Raw genomic sequence first — 15,720 nt, forward strand, 5'->3', positions numbered from 1 at the left:
AATAAGACCACAGGAAAGAGCTTAAACTCAAATAGTCTGTTATTTTTTCATGCCTTTTAAAGAGTAGGTTAATGGTATAAGAAAGATCGAAATAATGTGCTAAAATATTTTAGAATGCAATTTTAAATCACTCATGTTTCTACTCTTCTCTCCCCTTCCTCCTGCACAATTTACTCAATCAATTCAGTTAATTATATTTTCCATTTTGTTAGGTTTTTCCTCAGAGGACTTATTTCTTTATAGCCTTGGACCTGTTGATCTGCTGTAATGTGCATGGTCTTTAGCCATTTCTGAGAAATCTGTAGCCAGATGAATCTTTGTTTTTCTTCTATGTTCTATTTAATGAAGATTATGAAGAGTCTTGCAGTAGCACTATCGAGATTTCATTATTGTTATAAAGTGTTTGAGTGCCAATTTTTTTCATATAGTAATTGATAATTGGGGTTTTACCTATTTTATAATGAGAATGCAAGTCTTCAAAAGCCGACCTCTTTGAGACTAATTACAGAATGATATAACTATTGGTAATGGGTGATTCAATTTTTCGATTTAATTACAAATCTAGAGCTTTTCTTTGCTTCCCCAAATAATTTTACTTATGGTCAAAAGCATAATAAGAAGTAGAACATGGATTAATTGTGAAGAAAACTGTAAATCTCATTCTCATCACTCTTTATATTATTGATACTATAGAAGAATCAGATGAGGGAATGGGCATGGCAGGGGCCAAGCTGTACATAGGCATTATTTGGTCAATTTTCTTTGGGATTTGTATATATTCTGTCTCAACTCTCAAAGCCAATGATAAGTACAGGGAGGGCAAATCAAAAAGCTCTGATTCCACGTTTTCTTACTTAGGCACCAGAGACATCGCTTCCCATCCAGCTTTTCTTTCAGGAAACGATGCTTGGTTGAAATGGTAAACGGTAGAACATGGATTCCTCTAAGGATGAAAATGAAATCTATAAAATAGTATGTTTATGGGATCTGTTAATATGTACTAAGCATTTTATATGAATCAAGTTCTCATCATGATAGAGGAAACAGACACATAAAGAGAATTATTATGCCATGTGGTATCTTCCATGATAGAGGCATTGGTTCAGGGTGATAGGGAAGCACAAAACCAGCACACAAAGCAGCCTGGGAAAATCAATAAAGGCCTCTTGGAGAAGACAAAGTCTGATTTATCTTTAAAATTGGTGAGAAGGGTGCCTGGGTGGCTCAACTGGTTAAGTGTCTAACTCTTGGTTTCAGTTCAGGTCATGATCTCAGGGTCTTGAGATCAAGCCCTGGTCAGTCAGACTTCATGCTCAGTGGGGAATGTGCTGGAGATTCCTCTCCCTTTGTGTCTCCCTCTGACCCTTCCCCCCTGCTCATTTTCTCTTTCTCCCTCTCTCTCTGTAATAAATAAAAAAAGCCTTAAAAAAATTGGTTAGAAATTAGCCAGATGTGAAGTTAGAGGAGACAGAGGGAATACACCAGCAAGGAATGTAGGCTAAGATAATAACAAAAATAGTAATAATAATAATAATAATAATAATAATAATAAAGAAGAATTCCAACATTTATTTAATGTTTACCGTACATCAAGTATTATTTTATTCTAATTCTATGTGTGAAAAAGCTGTAGCACTGAATGTTTAAGTAAATTACCCAACGTTACATAGCCAGTAAGTGACACAGCCATATTGTTTGACTCCAGAGTCCATATTTTAAGCACTGTACTATATAGCATCTTGCTATAGTTTACTAATGGTTGTAGTGAACTATAAGTTAGTTAAAATTACTGGACAAAAATCCTAATTTGGGAAATCAGAAGACACAGCTGGAGAGACTGATGGGTGGTAGGTATTGACTTTATATGTCTTGTTAAGAAGATTAGGGCTTTTCAGCTATCTTTGGTGAGGGGCTGGTTAAGATTTCCAGTATGATGTGGACTGATATGTTTACAAAATGTAAAACTGTATGCATGGATATCAAGGCAATCTTAAATTACTTTAAAGATTCTAAATGCTTACTCTCAATTTCTATATTTCCCTAATCATGAATTGGTAGCAAGCACTGGTGGGGCACCATTTTAATTATCATTGCTGTATACGTTTTACTTTATACTTTGTGGTGGAATTAAAGATTTCTCTAACCATTCAGATGGTCATGTTAGCATTTTATTTTATTTTTTAAAATTTTTACAAGGTATTTTTATGTTTTTAAAAAGATTTATTTGTCAGAGAGAGAGAGAGGGAGAGTACAAGGAGGGGGAGAGAGAAGCAGGCTCCCTGCTGAGCAAGGACCCCCCCCACCCCCGACCCCCATGCGGGACTCAATCCCAGGACCCTGGGATCCTGACCAGAGCTGAAGGCAGACACTTTAACTGACTGAGCCACCCAGGCATCCAGGATAGCATTTTAGATATTTATGTCTCTGTGGAGAATGGATTTGAGGCTGGCAAGACTGATTACGATGAGCTCAATTATGTATCAGTGACAGTAGGCTAGGCAAGAGATTACTAGAACCTAAACTAAGACTGTGGATATAACAATGAAAGTGAGATGGATGGTTTTGAGAAACACTTAGGAAATATGACTGACCTGGCCCCATGAACGTGATTCTCCCATTCACAGCTCCACTAAGTAGCTCTTTGTGATTGTTCTGTTTTCCTCCTAAATATAATTTTTTAAGATACCCATCTCAGAAGCTGCCATATATGTACTTCTTAAATCAAAAACTTTTTTTTTTTTGCTTCAAAATATATTAGGCATTTTGTTGAAGTGAGGCCTCTTTTAGACCCTGGTTTCACGTGGTAGCAAGACTGGCTGGGCTGAAGAAAGCAGGATGAACTGGAGGGCTGAAAAAAAGTGAGGTGTCATTCTTTGATTGAACAGGTGTCTTGTACAGAAACATGGGGGCAATTCTAAGAGTTAGTGTCTTGAAGAATGAGTTTTTAGGAGAAAGGTCAAGTCCCCCAAGAAGCTGAGGCTAGGATTCTTTAAGCAGTTCAAGAAATGCGCAATGTGTCTGTCTGAGCAGAGGGCCAACAAACAATGTAAAAATGTGCAGTAGGTATTGGGAAGAGGTTCAGGGTGATGGATGGTCTGTAGCAGGGACCTAAGTGTTTCAGGCATAGGCCTTGAGATTCTAAGCAAGGACTTATTTGTAGTAGCAAAGCCTAGGAACTCATTCTTGTGGACTTGAGTTTGAGGTCAAGGGAATGGTCATTTTTGGAATGTGCCTGGCACCTCAACAAATGTTTTACATATACAATCTCTTTTCATTCTCACAGCAAACCTGCCAGGGGGGTAATACCCTTATTTTGAGAAAATGGAGAGTGTGACATGTTATGAAATGTGCCTAAATGTGTGCAGGTATGAGGTGGTGAAGCTTGTTGTTTTGTGCTCTCATGCTTGCTTTTTTTCCAGGACACCATGGTCCTTCCATCTATAATTGTCCCTAGTGTCAAGGTGGTGAGCAATTGACCTTAAAGTTTCCGTACATGATGAGAGTACAGAGGTTGGTGTACATGACTGGGGAAGATATTCCTTGGACTTCATAAATCTCCAGATCTTTTTTCACTACAGTTCTCTTCCTAATGGAGAAGTTCCAAGGGAAATTATTGGAAATTCAGAAGTTTTATTCTCTTAACAAATTTTTATTGATCTTCTATGTGTCAAAACCTTAAAATATATTAGTAAATGAAACGCAAAATTCCACAATTTTAGTGAAGAAAAGATGGATAATAAAAAACGTAATGCATAAATAATATAGTATGAGGTAAGAAGTTAATGATACAAATCTGATGCATGAAGCATCAGAATTATAATTTTTAAATAGGGTTCTTATGGTAAGCATCACTGAGCAGTTGACACTGAGTAATAAAAAAAGAAAAGTTAGGTCATCCCTATATTCAAAGACTATCTGCTACTCCCATTAAGCTGTGTTCAAAGTCTTCTTGCATTTTTTTAAGAAGGCCAAATGTTTGGCGATTTTTTTCAGCCAGTACTACCTCTGCCTGTTTTAGCCTTTTCCAGCATCAACACTAATGACCACACATGTATAGTACCAGCCCTGCTGTTGGGGTTGACTTGATGGGACAAGATCACGTAATCTTTTGGGAACTCTTTTCCGCTGGTGAGTCAGTTCTGAAAATAACTAGTGCTCAATTGGGCAAAATGAAATTTTAGGAGATTATGTGAATATTATGCTACATTCTTCCTAATTAAATCCATCCTGCTTGGCATGGCCACATGATTTGGCTTCTATTCAATGCCCTGACGGATGGATTTACCTGATTTCTATTCTGTCACCCATAGGATGCAAAGAACCACCCTAGCTGAGAAGCACCTGTCACTATTTATAACCATGTTCTTTTGGTATTTGCTTGATTCCTTTAAGAGTAAACAAACATTTTGTGAATTTAATGTTGTATACAGACTTAGAAAGATATTTTTCTCCTTGTACCATATTGTTGTCAGCTGTATTTATGAATTCTGGTGACCTTGGAGAGTATATTTTTCCCTTGGCACCCATCAGGAATAGAAAGACTCCAAGAAAATATTGTATTCATGGGGGACAGTCTGAATGTAACCAAACAGACAGATGTTTCAAAAACATGCTTTTCTTAATCAAATATGGTCTGTGATCCACAGAGTATCACAGGGTTTGATAAAAGCCCAAACTACAGAAGCCTCATTGAGCTGAAATACAAGTGTGCCATGGCTTGTTAACAGAGCTTAACAGTTTGTGTACTCTTTCACCCTGTTACATGCCTAATAGAGTAATAAAAATGTATGAGGGATAAAAACCGTTCTGATTTGTGAAACACAAAATCTCTGCTGTGAATTAGAATAGTTTTTGGACTTACTGCATTTTTATATGTGCAACTAACTAGCAATTTGTAGAGAGCTAATGTACACGCATTGTTTTATCTAAATATGTGTGTCTATTTACCTTTCACTATCATTAACAACTATGCACACATTTTTAAAATCAAGGATAAGTTTTTATTTCTAAATGAATTTTTTAGTGAAATGACTGTTTTATTAATAGGTCTCTAAACACACACACACACACACACACACACACACACACACACACACACACGCACTCCAAGAAAACAACCAAAAACATGTAGAGAAGAGTTCTAAATAAATTAAACCTTTTGTTAACATGCCTCATTATTTAGCCACCGCTTGTGAGAATGAAGTGAAGTGAATTATTAAGGATGAAAACACTGTCCAAATGTTGGCACAATTATCAAACTCTTAAAAGTAAATGCAGCTCATAAAAATTTGTATCATGATCTTTGAGTAGTTATTGCATTTCCACAAATGTTTCCCCTGCATTAGGTCTGTCAAAGTAATAAAGAACAGAAAGTTACTGCTTAATTCTTTTTCCTAAGTGGGATGAATGAATTTTAGAGGCTGACTAACTTCCTGCTGTGGAGTGATCCGTTATAACTACACAGGTCAAAATTGATTTTTATAATCATTGAAGAGTTACAAATAAAAGAGTAGATAAATATCCACAAAACAAAATACCTTTCCCTCCCTTTTTTCCTTTTATTTCTTGTATTCACAAACCTAGGAAAAACCTTATTCATAATGCATATTTTTTCCAAATTACAATTTTATTTTACAATTATTATTGTAATCACACAATGTCTATAATAACCTTTTGTCCCTAAATAACAGGGTTTTTAGAAATTGTTACAGTTGAAGTTTATGTATTCTGATCTTGAAAGAATCAGAGACGTATGTTAAAAATATATTTTTTGGTGGGGTTCTTGGCAAGCTCAGTTTGTGAAGCATGCAACTCTTGATCTTGGAGTTTTAAGTTCGAGACCCACATTGGGTATAGAAAATACTTAAAAATAAAATCTTTAAATATATAAGTATATATTTAAATACATATACACACACATACATACATACATACATATATATGTTTTAGAGACCTTCACTTCCCTAACTACTATCCATTTGCCTTTTTCTTATAGATACTACTGTAAATTTCATGGTGGACTATGATTGTTTCACTACTATTTAAATTTAAAATTTTAGAAATGATTATTTTCAAAAAATTGTTATTTTCCACGAATATGAGCATAATGGATGGTCACTGGAAAACAAAAAACAAAAAAACAAAACTCCGCAAAATAGAAGGATCCATTACTCAAATAAAACAAAGTTTATCCACTTAAGAATAACAACTGTTAAAGATTTTTATTTATGCATCCAGACTTTTTCTAATATACCTCTATATGTTAGATACATATCAATATCAATGTGATTCTATTTATTAATGTATTCAATGACTTGTACTTATGATTTACATGTATTTACATGTAAACATATGTACCTATATAATCCAAAAAGGTTTTATAGCATAAGGATAATTTTATAACCAATCTTTTCTTTGCTTATGGGAATTAGGAATAAGCAATAGAACTTGGGTCTTTCTGGGTAGGTAGAGAAGATGGCCATGACATTAATTTAAACTTTTACTTTATTCTTTTACAAAAAAATTATTTCCCTATATATACAGTAAAACAAAAAATAAAGAAAAATCATTATATTTAAATAAACTCACATAAGGCTGTGCTCCCAGCTTTACCCATTCTTTAATTCATTTACTATCTCCATATAAAAGCCTTCTTTATTTCTTTCTTTTCCTTGAAATATTACAGGGCCGTACCTTTTATTTCATTATATCACATCAATATTTATGATGGTTGAGGACATAGTAGGTAGATGCTTAATAATTAATTGGTAATATGTCTGATACCTTCTAGGATGGGGCACCTGTATTCATATAAACATGAAGTCTTTAGGAGCAATAACATTTCCTTTACTTGTGAATCTCATGAGCATTTAATGAATGATATATTTATTTCAATCCTTTTATGACCTTGCAGATTATTTCAGAATATCCTCTAAAAGTGTAAGAAGAAAATTTGTTGTAGTTGTTTTTTTTTTTGAAAATTCTTTTTAGGGTGTGAAGGAAAGTGAGACCTATAAATATCTTTAGTCTGTTAATATTTTTATTTTAACTTTCCTTAGGTATTATGTTTTAAAATTACAGGCATTGAAAAATAATAAATAATGCAGAATCTTATATCATGTAAATCAGAAGCAATGTTTTTTAAAAATTATTGCATTGTTATTTCACAGAATAACATATATATACTGAAATTTTAACTAATTGAAAACATAAAACTAAAAAATTCTTTCACATTAATCCAGATGCATTGTAGCCACATGTAGCAAGCACTGAAGTCTTTTCTTTAAAAAATATTTTTAATTTTTAATAGACTTTATTTTTTAGAGTAGTTTTAGGTTTACAGAAAAAAATGGGTAGAAAGTACTGAGATTTCCTATATTCTACACTTCTCCACATACACACACCCTCTCCTGCTATCAAAGTCTCACACCAGAGTGATGCATTTGTTTCACTCAATGGACTATGTTTACACATCATTATCACTCATTCTGTAGTTTACATTAGTGTTCACTCTTGGTGGTATATGTTCTGTGGGTTTGGACAAATATATAAAGTACAAGTATTTACCATTATAGTATCATACAGAGTCATTTCCCTGTCTTCGAATTATCTGTGCTCCACCTATTCATTCCTCTCTTCCTTACCCCTTGGCAACCACTGATCTTTTTACTGTCTCCATAGTTTTGCCTTTTCCAGAATGTCCTGGAGTTGGAACCATATAGTATGTAGCCTCTTCAGATTGCCTTACTAGTAAACATGCATTTAAGGTTTTTCTATTTTTTTTTTTATGGCTTGATAGTTCATTTCTTTTTGGGAACTGAATAATATTCCTTTTCCGTTGTCTGGATGTACTACAGTTTATTTACCCATTCATTAACTGAGAGACATCTTGGTTGCTTTCAAGTTTTGGCAATTATGAATAAAGCTGCTGTGAATATCTGTGTGCAGTTTTTGTGTGGACATAAGTGTTCAGCTTGTTTGGATAAATACCAAGTAGCACAACTGCTGGATAACATGAGTATGTTTCATTTTGTAAGAAACCACCAAACTGTCTTCTGAAGTGGCTATTTTTGCATTCCCACCAGCAATGAATAAGAGTTCCTGTTGCTCCACATCTTGGCAGCATATTATCAGTGTTTTGGGTTTTGGCTGTTTAAATAGCTGTTTAGTGGTATGTCATTGTTTGAATTTGTAATTCCCTAATGGCGTATGATGCAAAACATCTTTTCATGTACTTATTTGCCATCTGTATATCTTCTTTGATGAAGTTCAACCCTTTAGGTTGTTTTATAATTGGGTTGTTCTTCTTACTGTTGAATTTTAAGAGTGCTTTTATATTTAGAGTAACAGTCTTGTAAGATATGTCTTCTGCAAATATTTTCTCTGTGTCTTCTCCAATTTTTTATTTCATAATATGTGAGTACTAAAATTGTATCTTTTAAGGAATTCATCTGTATCACCTAAGTTTTAAAATTTTGGGGCCAAGGTTGTTCATAATAGTCTTTTATTAGTCCTTTAATGTCCATGGGATCTGTAGTGATGTCCTCTTTTTCATTTCTGTTATGAGTAATTTATATTTTCTCTTTTCTTCTCAGTAAGCCTGGTTAGAAGCTTATCAATTTTATTAATCTTTCAAAGAACTAGCTTTTGCTTTTGTTGGTTTTCTCTAAATTGCCTGTTTTCAATTTTGTTGATTTCTGCTGTAATTTTTATTTTTTATTTTATGTATCTTACTTTGGATTTAATTTTCTCTTCTTTTGTAGCTTCCTAAAGTCAAAGCTTAGATTACTGATTTTAGAACTGTATTTTTAAAAATATATGTGTTCAATGCTCTAATTTGCCCTCTAAACCCTGCTTTCCCTGTATCCCACAAATTTTGTTTGGTTGTATTTCTATTTTCATTTAATTCAAAACATTTAAAATTTTTTCTTGAGATTTGTTCTTTGACTCGTACATTATTTACAAACATTTAATCTTCCAAGTATTTTGGGATTTTCCAACTATGTTTTGTTACTGATTTCTAGTTTAGTTCCATTGTGGTCTGAGATCAGACATTGTATGATGTCTTTCAGATTTGTTAAGGGGTATTTTATGGCCCAAAATACAGTGTAGGTGAATGTTTGATATGAACTTGAGAAGAATATGTATTCTGCTGTTACTGAGTGAAACAGTTGATAGTTATATTCAGTTGATTGGTGGTGCTTGTTGAGTTCAGTTATGTCTTTACTGATTTTCTGACTGCTGATCTGTCCATTTCTGAAAGAGGGATGTTAAGTCTCCAACTATACTAGTGGATCCATCTAATTCTCCTTACAGTTTATCAATTTTTGCTTTACATATTTTGACACTCTTGTTAGGTGCAAGCATATTAGTGACTGCTAAGTCTTCTTGGAGGATTAACCTGTTTATTGCTATGTAACAACTTTACTTGCTCTGGAGTCTGCTTTGACTGAAATCAATATACCAACTCCTGTTTTCTTGTGATTAGTGCAAACATGGTATATCTTTCTTCATGAGTTATTTTTAATCTATGTTTTCATATTTAAAGTGGGTTTCTTAAAAAAAAAGTTAGAGTGGGTTTCTTGTACACAACATATAGTTGGTATTTTGTTTTTGTTTTTTGATCCATTCTGACAATGTTTGTCTTTTAATTGACATATCTCAACCATTGATGTTTAAAGTGAATAGTGGTATAGTTAAAGTAATATCTACTATATTTGTTACCATTTGCTATTTACTCCTACTTTTGTCTTCCACTCTTTTATGCCATACGTGGTTTTATTTTAGCATTTATATGATCTCATTTTCTCTCCTTTTTTAGCATATCAGTTATACTTAAATTTTTTTTAAGTGCTTGGCCTAGAATTTACAATAGATGTTTACAACTAATCCAAGCCCACTTTCAAATAACACTATACCACCTCATGATAATGAGTGTCTAATAATAACAAAATTATCCTAATTCCTTCCTCCTAAACTTTATATTCTGCTATCACTTATTTCTCTTATATATAGGCATGTATAGATACATATGCATATGTAGTGAATACATTGTTGCTATTATTTTGAACAAATGGTAGATCAATTGATCTGGTAGATTAATTATGAACAAGAAAAATAATTTTAATTAAAAGTTTTAATTTCATCTTTATCTATTCCTTCTCCAATTATGTGGATCCTAGTTTCTGATTGATATAATTTTCTGCTTCTATGAAGAAGTTTTAACATTATTTTCAAGGCAAGTCTACTGGCAACAAATTCCCTCAATGTTTGTTTGTCTGAGAGTCTTTGTTTTTTTTTTTTTTGCTGTTGAAGGTAATTTTGTAGGGTACAGAATTCTAGATTAGTGTTTGTTGGTTTTCCTTTCTATGCTTTAAATGTTTCACTCTATTCTTTCTTGCATGGTTTCTGAAAAGAAAATCAGATATAATTATCTTTGTTTTATAAGTAAGATATATTTGTCCTCTGCCTTCTTTCAATATTTTTTTCTTATACAGTGTCCATCTATTCTTGAATGCTGTCTAATTTATCCATTAGACCTTAGCATATTAATCATAGTTGCTTTAAATTCCCAGTTTGATGATTCCAAAATCCTTGCTAGATCTGACACTCGTTCTGATGCTTGTTCTGCCTCTTAATACTGTATTTTTGCCTTTTTGTATGCCTTGTAATTTTGTCTTGACAGTCAGAAATGATGCAGTGGGTAAAAGTAGCGGGCACTGGTTCCTATGGTGGTTTCTACTCTAGTAAATCATGGTTGTTGGTACAGTTAAACCTTGGAGCTATTATGTGTTTGGCTCCAGAAGACTGCAATAAGACAAATATTGCAATAAAGTGAGTCAAATGAATTTTTTAGTTTGGTTTCCCAGTGCATATAAAAGTTACGTTTCCACTATATAGGAACCAATATGTATGCTAACCATCATCTGACCTTTCAGGAAAGTGATTGCTGAAGGTTAAGAAAGCTGTGTCAATTTCTTAAAAATAAGACAAAACATGAAGTCTGCTGCATCAACTGTGACTCTTCTTTTCACAAATGGTTTCTCTGTTGCATGTGATGCTGTTTGATAGCATTCTTTCAAAGTAGGAGTCAGTCCTCTCAAACCATGCAACTGCTTTGTCAAATAAGTTTATGAAATAGTCTATCCTTTGTTGTCATTTCAACAATTTTCATAGTGTCTTCATTAGGAGTAGATTCCATCTCAAGAAACCACTTTCTTTGCTGAGAAGCAACTCCTCATCTGCTCAGGTTTTATCAGGAGATTGCAGCAATTTGGAATTCTCTTCAGGCTCCACTTCTAGTTCTACTTCTCGTGCCATATCCACCCTATCTGCAATTACTTCCTCCACTGAAGTCTTAAACGCCTTAAGTCATCCATGAAGGTTGGAAGCAACTTATTCCAAATTCCTGTTCGTGTTGAAATTTTGACCTCTTCCCATGAATCGCAGATGTTCTCAATGGCATCTAGAATGGCGAATCCTCTCCAGAGGCTTTCCATTGACTTTGCCCAGATCCATCAGAGGCTCTCTCTATATGTCAGCTAAAACTCTATGCAATGTATTTCCTAAATAATAAGATCTGGGAGTCAAAATGACTCCTTGACCCATGGGTTGCAGAGTGGATGTTGTGTTAGCAGCCATGAAAACAATATTCATCTCACTGTACATATCAATCAGAATCCTTGGATGACCAGGTGCGTTGTCAATGAGCACTAATCTTTTGAAAAGAATCTTTTTTTCTTTTCCCTGAGCACTAGATCTCAACAGTGGGATTACAATATTCGGTAAACTAGATTGTTGGCAGATGTGCTGTCATCCAGGCTTTGTCATTCCATTAATAGATAACAAACAGAGTCGATTTAGTATAATTCTTAGAGCCCTAGGAGTTTTGGAATCGTGCATGAGCATTGGCTTCAGCTTAAAGTTACCAGCTGCATTAGTCGCCAACAAAAGATATAGCCTGTCCTTTGAAGCTTTGAAGCCAGTCATTGACTTCTCTCTAGCCATGTAAGTTCAGGATGTCATATGCTTCCAATACAAAGCTGTTGCATTTACATGGAAAATCTGTTGTTCAGTGTAGCCACTTTTATGTATTATCTTAACTAGTTCTTCTAGATAACTTGCTGCAGTTTTTACCTTAGCCCTTGCTGCTTCACCTTGCACTTTATGTTATGAACTAACCTCTGTTACTTTCCAACTTTTCTTCTTTATCTTACTCACCCCTCTCAGCCCTAGCAGAATTGAGAATTAGGGCCTTACTCTGGGATATGCTTTTTCTTAAGAGAATGCTGTGCTGGTTTGGTCTTCCATACAGACCGTTAAAACTTTCTCCATATCAGCAGTAAGTCTGTTTCATTTTCTCATCATTTGTGTGTTCATTGGAGTAGTACTTTAATTTCCTTTGAGAACTTTTCCACTGCATTCACAACTTGGCTAACCGTTTGGTGTCAGGGGCCTGGCTTTCAGTTAATCTCTGGTATCAACCTGTCTTCTTCCCTAAGCTTAATCATTTCTAGGTTTAGATTTAAAGGGAGAGACTGTGACTCTTTCTTTCATTTGAACACTTAGAGGTCATTGTAGGGTTATTAATTGGCTTAATTTTAATACTGTTGTGCCTCAGGGAATAGAGAGGCCCAAGGAGAGGAGGGAGAGAGGCAGAGAAATGACTAGTCAGTGGAGCAATCAGAACACACACAACATTTATTAGCTAAGTTTGCTATTCTTGTGAGTGTGGTTTGTGGTGCCTCAAAACAATTACAGTGGTAATATCAGATTGCTGATCACCATAACAAAATAATAATGAAAAATTTTAAAATATTGTGAGAATTGCCAAAATCTGATACAGTCATAAAGTGAGCAAATGCTATTGGAAAAAGGGTGCAGATAGGCTTGCTCAAGGCAAAGTTGCCACAAAATTTCAATTTGCAGAAATAAAAAAACCCCTACAACTTCTATGAAGTGCATTAAATAAAGGTATTCTTGTATTCACCTCTCTGTTTCTCCAATTTTGGGGGAGGCTGTTAGCTCTGTGAACTCACTTTCTGATGGATTCAAGAAGAGTTGTTGATTTTTCAGTTTGTTTGGCTTTTTATTTGTGAGGATAGATTGATGACTTCTAAGGTTCTTACATGCCAGACTAGAAACTGCAAGTCCAAATATTTCACTTAAAATATTTGGTATAAAAATAGATAACATGTTTTATGAAACAACTAATTTCTGGTAGGCATGATTTTTAATTTCTAAAATTAGATTTAAAATAAGTGGTTCTAAATGTTGGTTGTCTTGATTTTAAAAATACAACATTGGAAGACAATACCTCTCACTCCCCTGGGCCTATAGTTACAGAAGAAAAAAAATTTAAAATAAAATACCAAAAACACATCAAAAATAAAACTTTGGATGCTTGGTTACATTTTTAAAATTTTAGAACAAAGGTTTTTGTTTGTTTGCTTGCTTAGGAGAGAAAAATCAACTTCTCAACAGAGTTAGGTGACAAGATTTATTTTAATCATTCTGGATGTATAGCAAGATAAAATGTAATTTATAATTACAAAAAATGTCATCTTATTGATCCAAGCATATAAGAAATTATTTTGCTAATGCCTCTTGGTTACTTACATTTCCTAAAGGCTTCTTATAGACAATGGCCTTTAAGAAGAACCTTCTTTTCCACATCAATCTAACTTTTTATATGGGTTGTTGTATATTTCATTTTACTTTATAGCCCAGCAGTAACAAAAAGTAACATACGTTAAAGAAAGTATGACTTTAAGAAAATTTTATTTTGCATAGTATCTGTAGATCCCTTATTGGGCAAAAATAGATCATTTCATGAACTCTTTCTGTTACAGTGATATTTTGGACATATGATTTGCATCTGTTTTTGTTTTGTGAATTCTATTCTCTGAAGAACCAGGATGTGAACTGTTGTTTTTAATTCCTATTGGGCTGGCCACTTTTTCAGAATATAAGAAAAGAAAGATCAAGAATCATTGCATTTGCTTAAGTTTTCTGTGACTGAAGGATTTTTATTAATGATATTTTCCACTGATTGTTTCAAGATGCCTGTCACTAGAGCTCTAAGCAATTCAACAAGTATTTCCTGAATGAGGCAAGTTCTCAGCATGAAATTTTTTTTAAATGAGAAAAAGAAATCTCTAAATAGTGTTTAATGATATGCTTTAGCAAGCGTCATTTCCCCTCCCAAAAAGAGCCATGTAAAATATAATTTTCCATTTATAGAAGAAAACAGTGGTGTGATGCCATAGTTCACAATAACTCTCACTCTCCTATATTAAAGATCTTTCTAATAAATATTTTTCAACAAATATGGTCAAGGGAGACCTTTCCTCTCTTTGAGAACTAGACACATTTTATCATGTTCAAATATAGGATTTATCTTACTGTCCCCTTCCTTTTTAATGTTTTTCCCTTATGGACTTGATTGCCAGGAAGTTAAGAATGAAATTTGAAGATTGGGTACTGTCATAGGCAGAATAATAGCTCTCTACATTGGTCTATGTCCTAATCACTGAAACCTGTGAATATGTTAGGTTACATGGTTAAAGGAAAATAAGGCTACAGATGGAATTAAGTTTGCAAGTCAGCTGATTTTAGGATAGTTACATTATCCTGCATTATCCAAGGGGGCCTATATAATCACAAGGGTATTTGAAAGCTAAAAAGGTATTAGGAAGAGAGAACCAGAAAGATGGAAGCTTGAAGAGGACTTAGCCTGAATTGCTGCCTTGAATGTTGAGGAAAACAGATGGCCTCTAGAAGATAGAAAATGCAAGGAAACTGTTTCTCTGGGAATCTCCACTATAGCAAATTATCAGACTTGAGGAGGTGGTTGTAGAACCTCTGATTTGTAGCCAAGTCGGACAGAAGTGGGGGTAATCTGGAGACCCGCTCCTTGTGGCTGAGTTCTGAAGTGGAGGGAACAGTCTTGTAATTTGCTATAATGGCTCACAGATATCAGGGAAATACTAATGTTTACTGGTTTATTATAAAGGACACAATAAAAAAATACAGATGAACAGCCAGGTGAAGATGGATATAGGGCAAGATCCAGGAGGATCTTGAGCACAGGAGCTTCTGTCCCTATGGAGTTAGAGAGCACCACCTTCCAGCAGGGTGAACCTGGAAGTTCTCCAAACCCCCTAGTTCTTTGTGAAGTCTTTATTACAGAGACATGACTGATTACTAACTCGATCCCCAGTCTTTCTTCCCTTCTTGGAGGATGGGGTAGGGAACTGAAAGTTTTAAGCTTCCAGTTATGGCTTGGTCTTTCTGGTGACTGGCCTCCATTCAGAAACTACATGGAGCCCCCAGTCATCAGTCATCTCTTTAGCATACACAAAAGACACTGTGGAGATTCCAGTAGTCTTAGAGGCTCTTTTGTCAGGAACCAAGGTCAGAAAACAGATATTAGAACAAAAGATGCTCCTGTACCCCTAGCACTCAGGTGATTATAAGGATTTTCGGAGCTCTGTGTCAAGAACTGGGAAAAGACATATACATGTATCTATGTGTGTATTATTTCATACACACTTTCTTATTTATGTGATCAATGGTCTATTGCTAACATCCCATATAAAGGACATTGAGAAATAACTAGCATTTTACACAAGTTGATCTAAGGGGAAATAATTAAATACCATTACTAAAATGCTCTTATTTTAATGGCAAAATCATTCCAATAAACAATTTATATATTCT

Source organism: Ailuropoda melanoleuca, chromosome 11, assembly GCF_002007445.2.
Source record: "Ailuropoda melanoleuca isolate Jingjing chromosome 11, ASM200744v2, whole genome shotgun sequence".
In the NCBI taxonomy this organism is placed as follows: domain Eukaryota; kingdom Metazoa; phylum Chordata; class Mammalia; order Carnivora; family Ursidae; genus Ailuropoda; species Ailuropoda melanoleuca.